This window comes from Gadus macrocephalus, chromosome 4 (genome assembly GCF_031168955.1).
Source record: "Gadus macrocephalus chromosome 4, ASM3116895v1".
Classification (NCBI taxonomy): domain Eukaryota; kingdom Metazoa; phylum Chordata; class Actinopteri; order Gadiformes; family Gadidae; genus Gadus; species Gadus macrocephalus.
The window spans coordinates 16,061,437-16,081,436 of NC_082385.1; the positions used below are offsets into that span (position 1 = coordinate 16,061,437).

General features: G+C 46.1%; 1 long non-coding RNA gene across 2 annotated transcripts in view; it reads left to right on the plus strand.

Annotated features, from left to right (window-relative positions):
- LOC132456215 (uncharacterized) overlaps positions 1 to 20,000 on the plus strand; it is a 24,790-nt gene that overhangs the window by 1,931 nt on the left and 2,859 nt on the right. Inside the window, exon 1 of one of the 2 annotated variants that reach the window (XR_009525396.1) lies at positions 12,099 to 14,451. The exons of the other annotated variant lie outside the window; for it this stretch is intronic. This is a non-coding gene — a long non-coding RNA (uncharacterized LOC132456215). Of the gene's footprint in view, positions 1 to 12,098; positions 14,452 to 20,000 lie in introns of those variants that run through there. 2 annotated transcript variants of the gene reach the window in all.

The window sequence follows — 20,000 nt, forward strand, 5'->3', positions numbered from 1 at the left end:
TGTTTTACGATGTTCCCTATTATTGGTTGTGTCAGTCTATCATTGGTTTCACCTCATTAGCTCACTCGTGTTTGACGCATGCAGCCTAATAATCTGTCAAAGGAACCAGTGTCTCCCCACCTGTTGGGAAAATAGCTTTCTTACAACGACTTCAGTATGCGATGCACACGCACTCGCACCTTGACCCCCTGCTGGGGCGTACTGTTTCATTAACGACATTTCTGTCTGTGTGTGTGTGTGTGTGTGTGTGTGTGTGTGTGTGTGTGTGTGTGTGTGTGTGTGTGTGTGTGTGTGTGTGTGTGTGTGTGTGTGTGTGTGTGTGTGTGTGTGTGTGTGTGTGTGTGTGTGTGTGTGTGTGCTTTGCTGTGGGTGCGTGTGCTTTGCTGTGGGTGCGTGTGCTTTGCTGTGGGTGCGTGTGTGTTTGTGTGAGAGTGCCTTTGTGTGTGTGCATATTTAAATTGTATTACATTACCACATACAGCCCCATCCCAGCTTGTGCGTATGGGTGGATTTGTTTGATGTGGGCAGAGTTCGAGACAGAGTGAAGGTAGTGGATGAAGCCCAGCGGAAGCCAAGAGAACCTGGACTCACTCTGGTATCGTCCGGGAAGACTGTGATCAGTGGGGAAAGGGAGGGGGGATTTTCGGTTTGCTGACGGCTACTTGATGACAGGTTAGTGGACAGTGTCTACCTTTAGTTAGAGTTAGATCTGGGTTAGTTTTGATCCTGGCCAGACGGTTCCGGGTTTCGAATCCCAATGCCTGCAGTCTGCTTCAGCGAGATGGATGTGAGCGTCTGCTAAATGACTCAATCGTTGCTATCCAATGTTACCACTATCCAATGTGACAATGTCCAGGCTGCACACCACCAAGGCGGACCTGTGCTCCTCCAGACACAGGACACAGGAGGGTGATGTAGAAACCACTTTACTGGAGAGTTTGAGGGCAATGAGATGATGATCTGATGACAACATGGGGATCCATGCTGCCATGGAGGAGATCTCCTTGAGTGTGTGCGGTGATGGCGGGTTTAACCGTTCACATTGATTCATCAATATACAACATGGGGTGCAGCCTCACCCAGCGAGTCCAGTCAGTCTGACTCAGGCCAGGTGAGGCTGCTTAAACCAGCCATCAACCACACACACTCCACGCCAACATTTAGGTTAATCCTGAAAATAAAAAAGGTAGTACACATGATCAACCCTTCCTCAGCTCCAATACACATGTGTAACATGTTATCATTCCTGGCAGGTCTTTTTTAGACGTACAGTTCTCCTGTAGTCCTGTGTGTAACGTCCTGAGACAAGGCTCTCCCCAGGGTGTTTCGTCATGGCTAATCACTGCACCCAGACAGCTGCCTGAAGCAGTGTGTGGAGACCAGACTGAACGGTCCATTTACCTGGTTAGTCTGGCTCTATTGCCAGCAGCCAAGAAACCCCAAGAATTAGTGTGCGTTGTGCTTTCTGAAGTAGCTTTCAATGAAGGGCTTTGTGCAAACCAAGGGTTGATCATTGTCATTCAGTTATATGATAATGAGATCCAGTTCTCTGTCTTTACTCACACACAGTGGCAGATACACCGTGTACAGTCTAGATTCCTGTTCCTAGATGAGCCTGCCCAAAAAAAACTGTTTGATTCAAAAGCTGCTATCGGAGAGTTGAATATAGAAGTTAAAATTCTATATTGCAGAAATGTATATAGAGGTCTACTAATGCTGCTGCTAAATAGAAATGTGCAATATCCTGAGATATTATATTTGTTCATATTGCCCAGCCATCCAAACACAACTCTGTAAAGCAAACCAGCCAGTGAGTCCAAACCGAGCCGCCCAGCAGTACGACATGGAGCTCCTCAACAAACACACCAAAAGCAATCATTTTCCAGCTCAATGTATTGTCAGAGCTCATAATGTCTGCATTGCTGTCGTTAATCAAAGGTCATAGTCGGCCACTTTTAGCCCAGGATAACTTGTTAGCAGTGTTGCTGACCTTTACAAATGAAGCCGATATTTGAGGCAGCAACAGTGATTCAAAGCAGGGTATATAGATTGATGAGCTAAATAGGAACCAAAAAACGAATCAGTTGCCTGGTAGCGTCATAATTAGATCCACTGGCTCCAATGAAATCCACCAACCCAATCAAGGGAAAACCAGCAGTAAACCAACTCCTAAAGCGCAGGAACCCTTTAATTGATTGCTAAGGGAATCCAAAGCAGGCCTCTTCATTGGAGTTCATTTAAGGCCAGGTATGCACATAAGGCCTGCAAGGTTATAATACGCACACTTAGTCACGACAGTAGTTGGGGCATACGTAGAAGGAGCATTAGCGAGGGCAGCACATTGATCACACACTGTGCCTCATAAGATAAGAGCCTGGTACGCCAGCCTGTTCTATTGACAGCACTAAAGTGGAAACATAAAAAGCCCAGCTGGAGATATGGTAATGCTTTGGTTTACACCTTGAAGCAATCCCTTCTCAGGAGATCCGCGCCATCAGATATCAGAGGGGAATCCAACCCATTCTGATATGATTGATATTTTCATATAACATTTCCGCATCTTCCAGTCATAAAACATCATTTGACTTCCAGAATTGAATTGGTGTTCGGCATCGAGAACTTGACTATAATTTATAGTGAGAGTTCAGCAGTGTGAGTAATTCATGCTGCCCATGATTCAATCTCTAAAACGGGCCGGTCGGAGCACCCCATTGGCTCTCCAAAATGTCCTTCCTGTGCTTTTTCCACTCATGCCCCGCTCTGCATCTCTCCCTTCCTCCCACCCCATTCCCGCTTCTATTCCAAGTTCCTCATCAAGCAGAAGGAGAGAGAGAGAAGGAAGAGGAGGAAAAATAAATCCCACTCACACAGACCCTGTGCCAAGGGCCACATCAAGCCCAGCCACAGAAACGACACAAACCCACTGGCAGTCATTGCAGAGCCAGCACCATTCTACTGTTCCTCTCCTCTCCCTCTCTCCCCTCCCTGTAATCCTCCCCACATCCATTCACACGGCAAACTGACTGCACCGCTCTTGTGGATGCCTTCCCTTTGAAATGTTATCTCCGTATGCATTGATCCTAAAACAGTCTCATGTAGCTATAGTAACTCACCGTGCTCCTGGCCCCGGCTGGCAGGAGGGGTCTGTGTGGTTCTTTGTTTTTGTGTGTTCATCTAACTGGTGCGGAACAGTTCAACCTTCTTAACTGAGGACATTCACGCTGTGTTTGGAAAAAGCTGCTAAGGAGGGGGATGTTGGAGGGTAACCAGTCGACAAACTAAACAGGAGTAAAGGAATGCGTTGTTAGCTCTGTGTTTTTAGGTCCTTCCGCATTTTGTTCTTTTCTCCTTCTTCTTCTCTTCCCATTTCAGGTGCTAAGTGTGAGTGTAAAGAGCACTTCTGAGTGCCCCTATGAGAGCCAGGCTAGCCACGAGCACTATACACATGCAAACAACGCTTGGGTGCTGGATCGACGAGCACACACACAAACACACACACACACACACACACACACGGGCACACACACACTCTCAAACACACACACACACAGGGGCACACACACACACACGGCCAGACACACACAGGGGCATACACAAACACACACACACACACACAAACACGCATACGCACACACACACACACACACACACACACACACACACACACACACACACACACACACACACACACACACACACACACACACACACACACACATAGCCACAGTGGGCTCTCCTCTTTGCTTGTCCTAAGGTGGGACTGGCTGGTGGGGGGTGAGTAGCAGACCCGCTGTGATTGATGGACGGACCGCCAAATCACTGTCACGACTCAGCCACGCGGCGCTTCAGATACTGTCCAGATAATTTACCGCAAGGAGAGAGCGGTACACACAATGAAACACATTTTGAACCTTGCGTGTGTTTTCGTGTTTGTGGGATAATGTGTATGTGTTTTTGTGTTTGTGTTTGTGGGAGAATGTGTGTGTGGGGTTTCTTTATTTTAGGGAGCATTTGTGTGTGTGTGTGTGTGTGTGTGTGTTTTTGTGTTGAGAAGTTTGAGAACCACTGGAAAATCCCCAAAATGTCTGGTTTGCTTGCTGGAATGCATTGTTATGATTGTGTGTTATGTTATGTTATGCCTAGATTGAGTTGAAGCAACATTTTATGTTTCAGTTTTTATGAGTGTGTGTGTGCATCAGTTTGTGTATGTGTATTCTCTTCATGGGTTCATGAATGTATATCTGTGTGAGTCTGTGTATGTATTTGTGTCTTTTTGACTCTACATGTTAAATGTGTTTGTGTGTGTGTGTGTGTGTGTGTGTGTGTGTGTGTGTGTGTGTGTGTGTGTGTGTGTGTGTGTGTGTGTGTGTGTGTGTGTGTGTGTGTGTGTGTGTGTGTGTGTGTGTTGTGCATGCATGTTATGCATGTGTTAGTGTCTTCACGGGTTAACATATATGTGTGTGTGAGTATGTGCGTGTGTGTGTGTTTGTGTCTGCAGTGCACATGTTAACATGTGTGTGGGTGTGTGCGTGTCCATGTGCACGATGCGTGTGTCTGTGAGTGTGTCTCTGCTTCTGTTGATCTGTGCCTGCACTGCGCTGGACTGCGTGCGTGTTCAGCCTGTGGTCTTGTTCATCTCCTATAGAATCTCAGAGCAGAGAGCTGCACAGCCGTCTGCATGGTGGTGGTGCTCTGCTGCTCTCGTACAGTCTGTCCTGAGAGCAGATAAACACCGGGCCCTAATCACTGCCATATGTGGCAGCATAGCTCTGCATCAGCCCGGCAGGCTGGCAAACGGCTGGCCTTCAGCCCCGCTCAACAATACAGGCAGCCCACCACGCTCTGACCCCAGGAAACACAGACCCTCCACCAGCCAGGGAGGGGAGGAAAGAAATGAAGGAAAAGAGGAGAAAATCGTTTGATAACAGCTCTATGTAAACGTGTTTTCGTTTTTTTATTATTATTATTCCACTCAAACATGTGCTTCCATTTAGGGCTTGAAGTCGCATACCTACACATTAGTATGCACCGTACTCGACGCTACTCTGCTGCATTGTGGAAAACTTAGAAGCTGGAAAAACGCTTGGCCTTACAGTTGATGCTGGAGTGGTCTGAGGGAGAAGGGGGCTCTGGTTTGAGAGGCAGCTTACACAAGCTATACAGGCCTGCAGAAGGCTCTCACTCTGGTAGTCGTGGGTTTGTAATATGCATATGGCTCTGTATCAAGGACGCTGCTGTAATATTGGAGAAATCCCATGTTTATGGGCCTGTGTTACAATGTTTTGATTGATTCAGAGGAGGGGGTAGGCTCCTGGCCAGTATATCTTGGTGAAGGAGTATGTGTGTAGATTGGTGATCTCATTGGTACCTTTCTCCTAAATGCACAGCCTGGATTTAGTCTTTTTGATTTACTTATTTATTAAGGAAGATGTGGTTTCATATTAATCTAGTTTGAGCACATTCTGAGGCTAGGATTTATTTGTATTTGTTTTTTAACTAATGGTTTTAAGATTACATTTTCTTTTATTGGAGAAAAACCATTTGTCCTTGGACAAATATGGCCTTGAATGAGTAAGAGCTTCAAACCTAAAGGCAAAGCCACTGGCTGTTTCCATCATCCCCATTGAATCAATGTTGTTGTATTGTTTATTTGAGTGCTGGAAAGTCTGTGGGCCTGAAGGGCAGAATCTGTCTTCCTTTCACTAGGCGAGCTAAGTTACTTCTGATAGAAATAGTGTCACCTTTGGTCATTTCTTTGGGATAGTTAAAGGAAAGCATACATTACATTATCCTTGTCCTCTAAGAAGACTTGAGCTAGTTAAGTTATATTCAATGTATTTTCAGTTCAGTGGAAACTGAACATTAAAGGTGCTGAAGGTGAGCTCTAACTTTTTTTTGTTATTTGTTAGAAATGGCACTAATACGCTATACACTACGTCACTATGAGTCTGCACCTACACTAGGCTACTTCACTGAGGCTACACATACACTAGGCTACGTCACTATGAGACTGTGTTTCCACTGGGCTACGTCATGACTCATGATGCGGCGGCGGAGGTGATGGAGGTATTCTGTTATGGATGGGGGTCTGCCATGATTAAACAACAACGTTATGAAGATGGACCGCTAAAAGCGCATCTCAGATACTGTGCTCCTTGCGTTCTAACTTCTCTGTCTTCACACAGGCTATATGGACGTGGGCAACACTGGGAAAAATATATACTTTATTACTACGATTGCAATTTAAATATGATAATTAATTTAGGCCACAGGGCACAAAATGGAAAGAACGTAGTCCCGCTCACATTCCTGTTCACTCATTTTTATGGACATGGATCACAATTTGTATTATTGTATGAAAATAATTATCGGCCGAGTTGATTGTTGGTTTTTCGTAAATGGATGAATGGTGCGTCATTTGAAATGTTCCTGCCGCAAGGAATTGTGGGAGGGCATTATCTCCTTTCCTCTCCTTACCTAAAGGTTGGGCCAGTCTACCCTATGCTAAAGGTGATGAGAAAGAGGCATTGAAGCACCTTTCCTTTGCATTTAGAGAATCTGAACAGCTCATATCCTGGCTGCCACTGAAGTGCCAGACGAGAGATGTAGTGACTTAGATGTAGATAAAGTGATGAGAGTTATTTCACATCTGACCAAATGTTGCTTCAATGTTTTACCAAAATAAACTGCAACTTTCTTGACCTTTTAAATTGACAAACATCATACTTGTTATTCATTGACAAAAAATCTAACAGGATAAAGAAAGTTTGTAGACTAGCGGAGCCTACATACCCTTTCGGAAATAATGTCCCATGGGGACAGAAGAAGGTCTCTGCGCTCTATTAAAGGCACCCAGTGCAACTTTATGTAAACATTCAATGAAAAATAAACATTCAATTTCTAGTCTTTTTTACACGTAGTAAGTTTCAATAACTCCATACGATTACATATCGACATTCAAGGAGCAAAGATGAGACGTCGTTGTGTGGTGAGAACTGATAGAAAATCATAAACAACAACAATCGCCGGTGGGGAGAAGCCATTTTTCCATTGACTGGAAGCCTGCTTTATTTATTGTAGGTTACAAAAAATAAAGAAAATGGCGGCATTGTTGTTGTTATCGATTTTGTATCAGTTCTCACCACACAACGATGTCTCATCTTTGCTGCTTAAATGTCGGTATGTAATGGTATGGAGTTATTGAAACTTACTACGTGTAAAAAAGACTAGAAATTGAATGTTTATTTTTAAGCCTCGAAAGTTGCACTGGGTGCCTTTAATGCTCTGTGTCAAGTCTGACCAATAAGGGCATCTTTTCGTGATTGGGTCATAATCCATTTTGCCATGTCAATCACTGGTGCATGAAATGCAACACTGCTCATTGGAAGAGAAACGTTGGGAGGGAGGGAGCCGAGAGGGAGGGGACGTTTTAGTGTTTAATTTCCAAGTCTTGCTGTCTTCTGCAATTTTCTGCTCTCTCCCTCTTTATAACTCTCAAATCTTCCCTTCATCTCAGCAGAGTTCGGAAGATAGTTATGCTTCTAGAACATGGAGATTTTCTTTTGTATTTCAGTTCAGAACATTGATACTGGAGATTTACAGTTAATGTTGTTCCGAATTAGAAGGTCGTTTTATGTGGCACTACTGTATTTCACTATTACGCCCATATATCCCCACAGCGCCCTCTTGTGGCATTTACAGTCGTCAGCAGAATGCAATTCCATCGAGCAGTCGGTCTAATCATCTATTATGGAGGAAGGTCAAGAATAACAGAAGGAGCTATAGATACAGGCTGATGATTAGCAACATCTTTCGGTAGTATCACCGTTCCACCTGACTGTATGGGCTGCTGTATGATGCTGTTTCGTGAAACCAAACCCAAACAAATCAACCAACATTTCCATTCATAGCGGCTTTGGATTGTAGGCAACAGTTTAATCATCCATGTATGTGCAGTGGAAATAAAAATATGTTGCTCATCAATATAATAATTATAATAATTCGATGTTTGCTTCCAGTTCACAAAAAGTGAACTGGAAAACGTACCATTCCAAGGCAAATATTACGTTCTAATGACCCCAAACTACTTCTAGAAGTAAAACATTCAGTCAGAGGTAATTACGTGGATTGTATTGCGGCTTGCATTGTGGATCAGTTTGATATGTAAACACGTCACCGTGCACGCGGATGCGGACGCAGCCTCCTGCCCAGCATGCAGATCCGACCAGCGTCACTTCAAAACACACTGCGTGACTTGTTGTCCATCGAGTAGACTCTGAGGTACCACAAGAGGGCAGAAGGGTCCTGTCAAAGTCATACATGCGACAAGCATGAGAGGAAAAAATCTACTTTGAAATTTACTGATCTCCGAATTGCCGTTTCTTTTTTTGGTTTGGTTTATATATTTGTTATTATTTTCCATTCCTCTCAAAAGGTACCAATTAGAGAAAGTGAAAAGAAAGATGAATAAGAATAGAAAGTGAGCATAAAACACGCCATGGGAATCTTTTATACTCTCTGGATAAGCCATAACGCAATTTATATTTTATCATCTCTAATGTGATGATAATTTGTTACAAATGCCAGGACATGCTCTTTTGTGTCTGCCGTCTGAACTGTCATTATCCACCACTAGAGAGCGGTAGTGTGATAAGAAATCTATGGCTATGGACATCACATGGTGATTAATGACTCGTAAGGCCTCAATGCTTTGGCTAGTCACTGAATGTATCAAGAAATAGACAAACTGTGAGAAAGAAAGATGAATATGAATAGAACAGTGAGTTTAATGCATGAGAATCTATTGTGCTCTGCAGATAAGCCAAAACAACAATTAATGTTTCATCATCTCTAACAAGAGAATAGCGATTCTACAGATCAACACTATGTAGGCTGCATTATCCCCATGTGAATCACAGCTGTCCCGTCTGAAAACCGGTCTCCACACAAAGACCCGTGTACCGTCAGGCGACCACCCTCCTCTGTCCTGATGCTCACAGACAAAAGGTTAATCCGGCTGATCATGTTTAATGAGGCTGGGCCTGGGGGCCTCAGCCCTGTCTGACACGGTGGCATTTGTGGTCCGACCGCGTGCTGACCCGCTGGCATTAAGCACAAGACACGTCCGCAGCCACAAGGCTCTGAATCCCCATGGACGTCACGTCGGCTCCTCTCTGTCCTGCACTGTGGGCATGTGTATGTTGGGGGGGGATGTTTGTAACCTGTATTTGTGTGTGTGTGTGTGTGTGTGTGTTTGTGTGTGTGATGTGTGCGTGCATTTCTTTGTGTGTCTGTGTGTTTCTTGTGTTTGTGTGTTTGTGTGCGTGTGTGCATTTGTGTGTCCTTTCTTTCTACACAGTCTGCACGTGGATTGTGTTTGTGCAAATGTGTGTGTGTGTCTTTGTGTTTGTGTGTATGTTTGCTTGTTTGTGTGCTTGCTTCTGTGTGTGTGTTTGTGTGTGTGTGTGTGTGTGTGTGTGTGTGTGTGTGTGTGTGTGTGTGTGTGTGTGTGTGTGTGTGTGTGTGTGTGTGAGTGTGTGTGTGTGTGTGTGTGTGTGTGTTAACTCAAACACTAGATCATATGTACTTGGTGTGAGAGGAATCCATCATGAACCCACCTGGTGAATGCGTTCTGAATGTGCAAGTGGCAAATGTTTGAGTGCATTTTGTTTTGGCAAAGGGCTTCGCAAGACACAAACAACCCCAAAGCCAAGCAGCGAGACTCTTCAGAACATCTGATCCACGAGAGGAGAATATAATACCAGGGATCACAGTGTGCCTCGGCTTATTGCAGTACAAGACCTGGGTGCTAATTGCTTCGACCTGAGAAGGAGTTGAAAATGTCAAGACGGCTTTATATTGTATTGGAAGCGTGCAACACACGTCAACCTGTGGGACCAATACTGTCCCATAGTTATCCTTATGTTGTTTGCTCAGTGTCACCATCAGCAGGTAAAATCACAACACTTTCAACCTTATTGTGGTTCTCTTCCAGAAGGGCCTGATTGAGTCATATGAAATCCTATACAGTGTTTCGCATAACTCTGAACTTAATTCCTTTAACACGTGGTATCCAATGACATGTTGGCCATGCACGCTCAGATCGAGATTTGCTTTTGGATTTGCAACGTGTAAGGTTGCTTCTTGAATTCACTGGCAAATAACAGACGATAGCTTATTTCTTTACCTGCATAATGTGTAATATAATGTGTAATAAAGGCATTACTCGTATTGTAAGGCTTCCTCCCCCCTCTTTTTCTAGAATCATCCGTCTTTCTCCTCGGTTATTGATTTGATTGCTTCTTCCGGCTTGAGTTTGCGTTTAAAGGTCACCTCATTATCCCCTGACACATCCTGTATATATTCCTTGGTGACGTCCTCCTCTTTCAAACAGAGGGTCGGATTAGGGAGAAACTGTAAGAACGTTTTACCAGAGATCCTAGAGAGGGGACCAGAACACACACACCAAACGTTTTTTACATCATGAGAAGGTCAAAAGGTTTCAGACATGATGGTGAACAGAACAACATGTTCTCTGCAGGTGGAAGAATTGAGTTTAGTCAGTTGGCCGCTGTGAGATGTTTGCATGTGTGTGTGTGCTCGCAGAGGAAAACATTCCACACCATGTTTACACCATGCATGGGAGGGAGAGAGAGAGAGAGAGAGAGAGAGAGAGAGAGAGAGAGAGAGAGAGAGAGAGAGAGAGAGAGAGAGAGAGAGAGAGAGAGAGAGAGAGAGAGAGAGAGAGAGAGAGAGAGAGAGAGAGAGAGAGAGAGAGAGAGAGCTGTCCTGGTCCATGGTTCCAGTGTCCAGCTCCAGCAAGTGGCTGCAGACCGGCGTGGACACTCTGCTCAGCTGCAGGGATTACAGAAGTATTGAATGAGCAGACTGTGGTCTAAACAACACAAGTAGGCTTGAAGGCCTGGCTCAGTTCATCAGAGAGAGAGAGAGAGAGAGAAGGAGGGAGGGACGGAGGGAGGGAGGGAGGGACGGATGGACAGACAGACAGACAGACAGACAGACAGACAGACAGTCAGACAGACAGACAGACAGACAGACAGACAGACAGACAGACAGACAGACAGACAGACAGACAGACAGACAAAGAGAGAGAGACACACACTGAGAGAGAGAAAAAGATAGAGAGTGACAGAGAGAGAGCAACAGAGAGAGATACACTGAGAGAGAGAAACAAATAGCACGAGAGATAGAGAGAGACAGAGAGAGAGTGACAGAGAGAGATAGAGGGTGAGAGAGAGAAACACAGACAGAGAGCGAGAGAGAGAGAGAGAGAGAGAGAGAGAGAGAGAGAGAGAGAGAGAGAGAGAGAGAGAGAGAGAGAGAGAGAGCTGTCCTGGTCCATGGTTCCAGTGTCCAGCTCCAGAAAGTGGCTGCAGACCGGCGTGGACACTCTGCTCAGCTGCAGGGATTACAGAAGTATTGAATGAGCAGACTGTGGTCTAAACAACACAAGTAGGCTTGAAGGCCTGGCTCTGTTCATCACTCACACACACATGTATAACCAGGGAAGCGCGCACACACACACACACACACACACACACACACACACACACACACACACACACACACACACACACACACACACACACACACACACACACACACACACACACACACACGCACACACACACACAAATACACGCACGCAGACTTCTGGACACACACATGCACGCTTGTAGTTGATCAAGGACACAGACACGTAAATCACACACCTACTCACCGATTAGCCCTGGTCTTTGAAGTTGTTGTTCGTATTGAGCCCTGTGCATGGTACGCTCAATCGCTTCTGGGACACACACAAACACACACATACTTTCATGCAGCACACCCACAAACAAATACACCTAATCACATGCACATGCACACACATACACACAAACACTCACGTGCACAAACAAACACATATAGACATGCACACACTTGGGCGCACAAACATATATATACAAACACAAATGCCCTTGCACACTCACAGGCACACTCACCAACCCACCAACCCGCACAACTAATACACAAATGCAAACAAATGTGGGCTGTGTGCATGCTGGTGTGCATGTGTGTCTATGTGTGTGTGTGTGTGTGTGTAGGCTGGGTTTGCATGTGCATATTCCCATTAAGACGGGGGTTTCCTACCCGCTAAAGATAATTCTCTGTAACTCAATACTTTAGCATGGAGCTGCCATTATAAAGCACATATTCACTCGTATGTATTCGGACGTACACCAAAATACGGCGTAGGTTTATGCTATCGTTTCCAAACCGTTTGTTTGTAACCGTAATAAAGGCTATTTGAATGAGCACAGCCTTCATGGAGAACATGATGTTATTGCATTGTGTCGGTTTTAGCTAAGGTATTTCCCGTTGTGTTTGCGTGTCACAGTCTGGGAGGGATATGGGGGGTGTGTGGGCTCATCAAATATGGATTTGCCCATCAGCGTGGCGTAGCCTGAGCTCACCAACATTCCAGCAGTGTGTATGTGTGTGTGCGTGTTTTTGTGTGCGTGTTTGTGTGTGTGTGACTCATGTGTTTGAAGCCTGAAAGAGAGACACATGCTACGGCTGTGGAGGTATTAGATTTACCAAATGATCGTGTTACACATTATGGTGTGTGTGTGTGCCTTTTTGTCTTTGTGTGTGTGTGTGGCTGTTTGTGTCAATGTGTGTGTGTGTGTGCCCCTGTGTGTGTTTGTGTGTGTGTGTGTGTATGCAAGTATGTGTTGATGTGTGTTTGTATGTCTGTGTTTGTGTATGTGCGTGTGTGTGTATGTTTGTGTGTGCGTGTGTGTGTGTTTGTGTGTGTGTGTGTGTGTGTGTGTGTGTGTGTGTGTGTGTGTGTGTGTGTGTGTGTGTGTGTGTGTGTGTGTGTGTGCCCCTGTGTGTGTTTGTGTGTGTGTGTGTGTATGCAAGTATGTGTTGATGTGTGTTTGTATGTCTGTGTTTGTGTATGTGCGTGTGTGTGTATGTTTGTGTGTGCGTGTGTGTGTGTGTTTGTGTGTGTGTGTGTGTGTGTGTGTGTGTGTGTGTGTGTGTGTGTGTGTGTGTGTGTGTGTGTGTGTGTGTGTGTGTGTGTGTGTGTGTGTGTGTGTGTGTGTGTGCATGTGTCGGTGCATGTGTGGGTGTGATTGTCTTAGGAAGAAGATAGGATAGGATGAGTAAGGCTGGTTTCTCACACGCGGGACCCCTTATCAGACGTGGGGAAGCCTCTGGGCATAGGCTGTGTTACATCAGGAGTGGTTTCTCACTGCGTGACATGGGGTATGTGTATCATTATTGTGTGTGTAGGGTGTCTGTAAGGAAGGCGCTATCTGTTGTCACTGTTAGATGTTATGTAGTTTTGGGTGTGAAGTAAAGTTGTGGGAAAACTAATTGGCCTGTATTTAAATATTATGTTATAAAGAGTGAAATACTGCAACTTATGCATGACTATATAAAACAATGTATCACACTCATTTTAAACATGAATGAAAGTTAAGGTAAGCGCTTAAAAATATGAACACATATCACATATTCACACTAGCTGAATATAACACTAGCTGGTATAATTTGCTTCTAGCTGTATGCCTGTGAATACTGAAGAGGAAAAGGTATAGCTAATACCGATAAAAGCTGCGCTTTTCGCAACCTGAGAATGACTGATCTTATGAATGCCACCTTTCTGAACGGGGGGGCGGAGCCTGGTCAGATGCCCCCCACCACACACACACACACACACACACACGCACGCACGCACGCACGCACGCACGCACGCACGCACGCACGCACGCACGCACGCACGCGCGCACACACACACACACACACACACACACACACACACACACACACACACACACACACACACACACACACACACACACACACCAAATTGTCGTAAATGGCGTGCGTGCGCTTGAAACGTAGATTTTGAATCCGTATTTCAAATGCAGAAGCGGAGACGCACAAGCACCCTGCTTTGAGTTGAACACGGCATCGGCTGCGAACCACAAGGAGTGGGTGAGAGACAGAGAGAGGAAGAGAGGTTGAATGAGAGACGGGGAGAGAGAGAGAGAGAGAGAGAGAGAGAGAGAGAGAGAGAGAGAGAGAGAGAGAGGGAAGGAGAAAAAGAGGGAAGAGGGAGAGAGAGGTATTCATAGTGAGAGTCGCAACAGAGAGAGATACAGTAAACGTAGCCTAGCTCAAAGTAACGTGTTCTTCCTTTCAAGGCAAACAGTGTTGTTCACCTGATGTGAAACGCGGGAGAAAAAAAAAAGGCATCTGCATATTCCATCAGAAGACACTCGGATCAGTAGTTGGAGTTTCCTCTGCAGTGATGATTGTGCCTCCCCAGTGAGAAGACAAAGAGATCAACTGCTTTGTATAGCCAGCTGGACTGACATCGCATGGGGACATGAATAGTGTGGATCCAGCTTCTACCAAACTGTTGACTTTCAATCAACGGTAATGTGCTGTTCCGTTTTCTCTCTGTTGCCATTCATGTTGATCTCTGCATGAGTGCATTTGTTGAATCGTCTTTCCTGTCGTCTCCGTAGCTCAGAATCTTCCTTCTGCGGTCCTGAAATACGAAAGCCTCGACGATTCACAACATGACAGAAACAGGAGATGCGTTATTGTTTGCATGCACGTAATCTTTTTGTTTTGTTTCTTTCGTGCAACATTGACATGCATTTTCCTTCCGTGTAATTTATGATTTACGGAGTGGCTAGAATAACATTAAGCTACTTATAACGTTGTTCTCATGGTCCCCCACGCCATTCATGACTAATTGGCTGTGTGCGTGTGACGGGACATCACAGCAGCGGCGGGTCTGCTGCAGGATGCTGAAGCCACAAGTCGCTCGGTACGGAAGCCTGGGGGCTATCTTTGTTGCAGAAACATCCTCCTCCCGCAACAATTTTTTTTTATCAACAACTACAACCTCATTCGTGTTAGAGTGTATTTTGTAAGAAACTATAGAGACATTTTCATGAATAATGTATTTTGCCTGGCATCAGAAAGAAAGTTAAGCTTAATCAGAGAATGTGGATTTTTTCTTCTTCCAAAAGACACAAATGATGCGTTGTGGATGGTCGTTGTTTTGGAGCGATAGTGAAGATCCCATGCCGTAGCGTTCGGCAGCATAATACAGATACGAAGCCAATATATAAGACGCAGAACAGCGCTACTCTTGGCAGGTAATTTCCATGCAACCATGAGGGCAACATGTTGCAGCAGAACAGCAATTAGACGGAGCCTTTTTGCTGCCACAGCTGCAGTGGCAAGGACGAGGGGAGGCTTTCAGGAGTGCATATGTATGATGGGATTAACATCATATTATACTGTAGATAAAACTAATGCTTGTAACAAAATTAGCAAAAAAAAATTGGCGGCTCGCTGTGGTTTTTTCTCTGTCATATGAGTGGGTAGAACTCAATATTCTAATGACTTGATTTGCCACTGCAGAGAGAGAGAGGGGGGGGGGGAGGGAGTGAGTGGGTGGGTTTGCGTGTGTGCGTGCGTGCGTGCGTGCGTGCGTGTGTGTGTGTGTGTGTGTGTGTGTGTGTGTGTGTGTGTGTGTGTGTGTGTGTGTGTGTGTGTGTGTGTGTGTGTGTGATGTGAGTGAGTGTGTGCACGCGTGTTTGCGGGGTGCATGTGTGTGTTGATCAGACATTGGAGTCAGACATCTCTGTATATATATATAGAGAGAGAGAGAGGGAGAGAGAGAGAGAGAGAGAGAGTTAGTGTTTCTAACAAATACAAGACAAGATAGACCTCTTTTAACCAAACATTTAAACACATTCCTTTCGATCATATTAAGAGAACAAAAATAATAGAGCTTCAATATCTTTCTATATGCATACCTATACCTTACATGTATGTATTGTGACACACGTCCCTGCTGTGAAACACTCTCACCGTGGACAGCACTAATTATGTCCGCAGATGAAAATCTAATTGAACCAAATGATTAATTAATTAAGAAGCAAAATGAACAGCCATGCAACATGAATCCACCATCCATCCAACCAATTAAAAACAGCAGTAATGACAAACAGGAGATGTTCATTTACTGTCAGAGCGGGCTGGTGTTAAAATACAGCTGTGAGGTCTCTCTTCAGAAGAGGTGCCTGTCTTCAATGAGACTTCCTGGATTAATAAATCTTCAATCAAAATAAAAAAGCGAAGCAGCTCAGGCTAATGATGACTACAGAGGGCAGCTGCTACCACTCCATGTCCGTATTGGACTGATTCATTAATTCACCAGCCACCATGTAACGTTTCAGAGTGTTTTACTGTAGGCTGAACACGACCATGAGCCCTCTGATGAAACAGGAGTAGCTATGCATGCTTCACCTCAGCAGCTATGGTGCATTGGCCGGTACACTCGCATAAGCACACCTCCGCCGTAACATAAAGTCGCGCATGTGGGGTTTCTTCACTCAAAAGATAAGCCTTCTACTCCCACCGCTTTTCTTAGATAAGCGCAAACTTCCAGTGCTGCACTCAGCATCCCGTCGGCTTTAAGGGCAGGGTCTGGAGTAGCACACATTCAAATGTAGCGAGGCTGCGCCGCGGGGCCTTGGTAACTCTGAGTGTGTGATGGACCTTGAGTGTAGGATTTCTGATTCAAATGCCCCCCTACCACCAGCCACCTCCTCACCACGCTGAGTACATGGCAGGGTGTCGTGTTTACTTTTACTTGTGTGTTGGGTGAGGTGCACTACACACCAGTTGTGATGACTGAGGGACGGCGCTACGGATGTGGCCGTTGCTGTGGGTTGCCTCGTATCGCAATAAGTGAGGATGTAAAAGAAAGCAACCAAAACAGATGTTTTCATGGGGTCCTTGAAGTTGAGTGTTGGAAAGTGCTTGTGGTTTTCCTCAGTCATCACTTACGTTTTGTTCCTTACACAGGCTCCTGTCCAAACTTTCAGCTGAGACATTTAATTTTCCAAAATAACATTTGTGGAATGATTTTAGAGTGATGTACAGGAAGGAGATCCCAGCTTTTCTCAGTTAGTCTGCCTTTTTGAAAATGTATCAAATGAAAGCATTGCTGAGCGATATTTTCTTCCTCTGTCAGTACTGTATTTCTACGGAGGTTGCCAGCCGCAAGTTATTTTGAGAACCTTAGTGCTATCGCTTCAGCAGCTCTCATCTTAATGTCACTATTTTTAACCTATTTTTATTCTGCTATTATTCTGATGTGTGCCCACGCAGCCACCTGTGGCTCTCCCAGCCTTCCCTGGAAGCAATCGTTTCCTTCTCGACGTGGCTTCCATTTCCCACTGAGCTTTTTCTTGCGTTTAAAGGGCTCAGGGTTAGGGGTCACGGCGGGGTGCCGTCTATTGTGGGGCTGCGAAGCCCTCTGAATTAACGTGTCCTCGAGCAGCCCTGGCCCTGCTCCCTCTTCTCCATCAGAGTCCTCTCCAGCCTGCCTGCCATTACTCTCCGTCTGCAAACCTCACACCTCTCCGCCACGCTGCGCTCCACTTTTTTTGCTGACTGGGTAGGGGGGGGGGGCTTGTCCCTCCTGGTTAAGGAGGGTCACCCGGACGGGGTAGGGGGGGTCATCCCGACGGGGTAGGGGGGCTCCTGACTGGGTAGTGGAGGTCCTGACTGGGTGGGGGGGGGGGGGGGGGGTCGTCCCAACTGGGTACAGGGGGTCATCCCGACGGGGTAGGGGGGGGGTTCTGACTGGGTAGGGCGTGGGGGGGGATCGTCCCGACGGGGAAGGGGAGGTCCTGACTGGGTAGGGGGGGTCCTGACTGGGTAGGGGGGGTCATTCCGACGGGGTAGGGGGGGTTCTGACTGGGTAGGGGGGGTTCTGACTGGGTAGGGGGGGTCATCCCGACGGGGTAGGGGGGGTCCTGACTGGGTAGGGGGGGTCATCCCGACGGGGTAGGGGGGGTTCTGACTGGGTAGGGTCATCCCAGCTGGGTAGGGGGCCGTTACGGGTGGACTGGAAGAGAAGGATCAGGGCTACTTCTTGATGAGAAGCATTCTGAGTTGTACTTCCTCCTGGTTGGGTTTGATATGTCATCCCTAATCATCATCAACCTGTCACACTATGTGGACCACAGGGTCTATGCCGCCATGGTGGGCCCCCCTCTATGGCACCGAAAGCAAGGCTTTCTAGTGCCGCCTCAATGGAGCAAGCTGGTGAACCGCCAGGGTTTTCTCTCGCCCCATCATTAGCTCCCTCCAGAAGGTTCCTGGAGACCCACGGGAGCTGGGGTGCTGCCTGGCCGGCGGCGATCCGATGCTTCCCCCTCTGCCTTTGTTGCTCCTGGTTGATCTGCGTGCGTTGCATTCAAGCCAAGAGATTCCATGTTGAGTGTTGAGAGGGTGGTGGTACCGAGTGCTCTCCAGTGCAGGGAAAGAATAAATAAATCCTCCAGTATTTCTTTAAGGAGTTCAGCAGTAGGAGCACGCCGATTGTTCCCTGCCAAAGGCTGACATCAATCAGGCCTTGAGTGTCAAGTCCTCGGCCAGCTCTGGTTCATCCACATCCTACTTCCTTTTTTTTTCTTTTTCTTCCCACGTTTTCAGTCCAGCAGAGGATCACATGTAGCTGGGTCCCGACCACACGTGTGTAGAGGAGGCTTCTGGATGAAAGCACCTTCCACAGCCTCCTCCCGTGTGCAGGGGAGGCCGAGTGGCTCGCTGAAAGGGTTGCTCAGTCATGGGTGCAGATGTCTGCAAGCTTTTATCTACGACTAGGATCACCTTTGCTGCCTCTTGAAGCAGACCATCCCCGGCCGGATGTTGTAGCTGTCTCCCCCCCCCCCCCCCCCCCCCCCCCCACTGGTCAATAACACGGCCCCCTGGGCGGCCATGGGGACAAAGGATCTCCCAGAGGTCGGTTGGCTGTGGGAGTTAGTTGACCTATGCATGATGTGATGGATTGTCTGGAGCACTCGTGAGCGCTTATGCTAATCCAGAATATACTGAGCTTGTCTATTCTGATTCCCAATGCCACTCCGCACCCTGCCAAAAATCTCTGGCAATCCTCTGGCAATTCAGATCATATGCTTTGATTGATGGTCACTCTCAATAAAAGCATCTGCTGTGAGACTTAATGTTAAGATAAAACAACAGGTAGAATGATGAATAGACCGTAACCATAAGGTCCTTCACAGCAGAGGGCCAGGGTCCATCATCATATCTATATTGTTTATCCGTTTATACCTTCACATTCTGCCTCTACCCAACTATCGACCCACTCACTGTGAAGCGATCCTAGATACACAAAAACCCTCTCTTGCTATAAGGCCTCGGTCTAGGTGTCCCCTGATACTGCCTGACACTATGATTGTCGCTTTTCGTCCATCTGAGGATGAGCCACTTTAATCTACCTGTGATGGTATTCTCAATCATTGGAAATTGCATCTATTCAAATTTTTGACGGCACAGTTTTGTCAACATGGTTTTAATCGCACTAATTGAATACAAATTATCTGAATAGGAGAAAAAACGGATCTATTTGACTCTGTGACTCTGTGACTATGTTATTGTATTAATTAATTACTATGCATAACATAGGCTATGCTATGCATAATGATGCATATCAATGGTGCAATGGCTCAACATCAGGTCAAGCTGTCGTTTTTGAGTGTATTCAACGACAACACCCTCGCAAATACCACAGAATGAGCCCAGCTACGTTTGCATATGCAAAGCCTCTCTACTTCCTCTTCAGGCTTTCATTGTTTAGCATGAAATTAATATTATTCTCTTTAGACGGAGGCTGTTGACACACTGGTCGCATACAGGCTGTGTCTTTTTAGCTGTGAACATAGAAGTCGGCCGCATGATAGGATTAAAGGAGGAATCCCTCCTCCCTCCACAGGTAGATACCTCTGTGAATGATAGGATGAAAGGTACATTCCCTCCTCCACTCCTCAACAGGTAGATAACTCTGTGAGCGGGGAGGGCCAGAGCAGATCGCTGGCCTGCCTTTGCGAGTGATGGTCTCCGTCCAACATACCTGTACCATCTCCATTTCA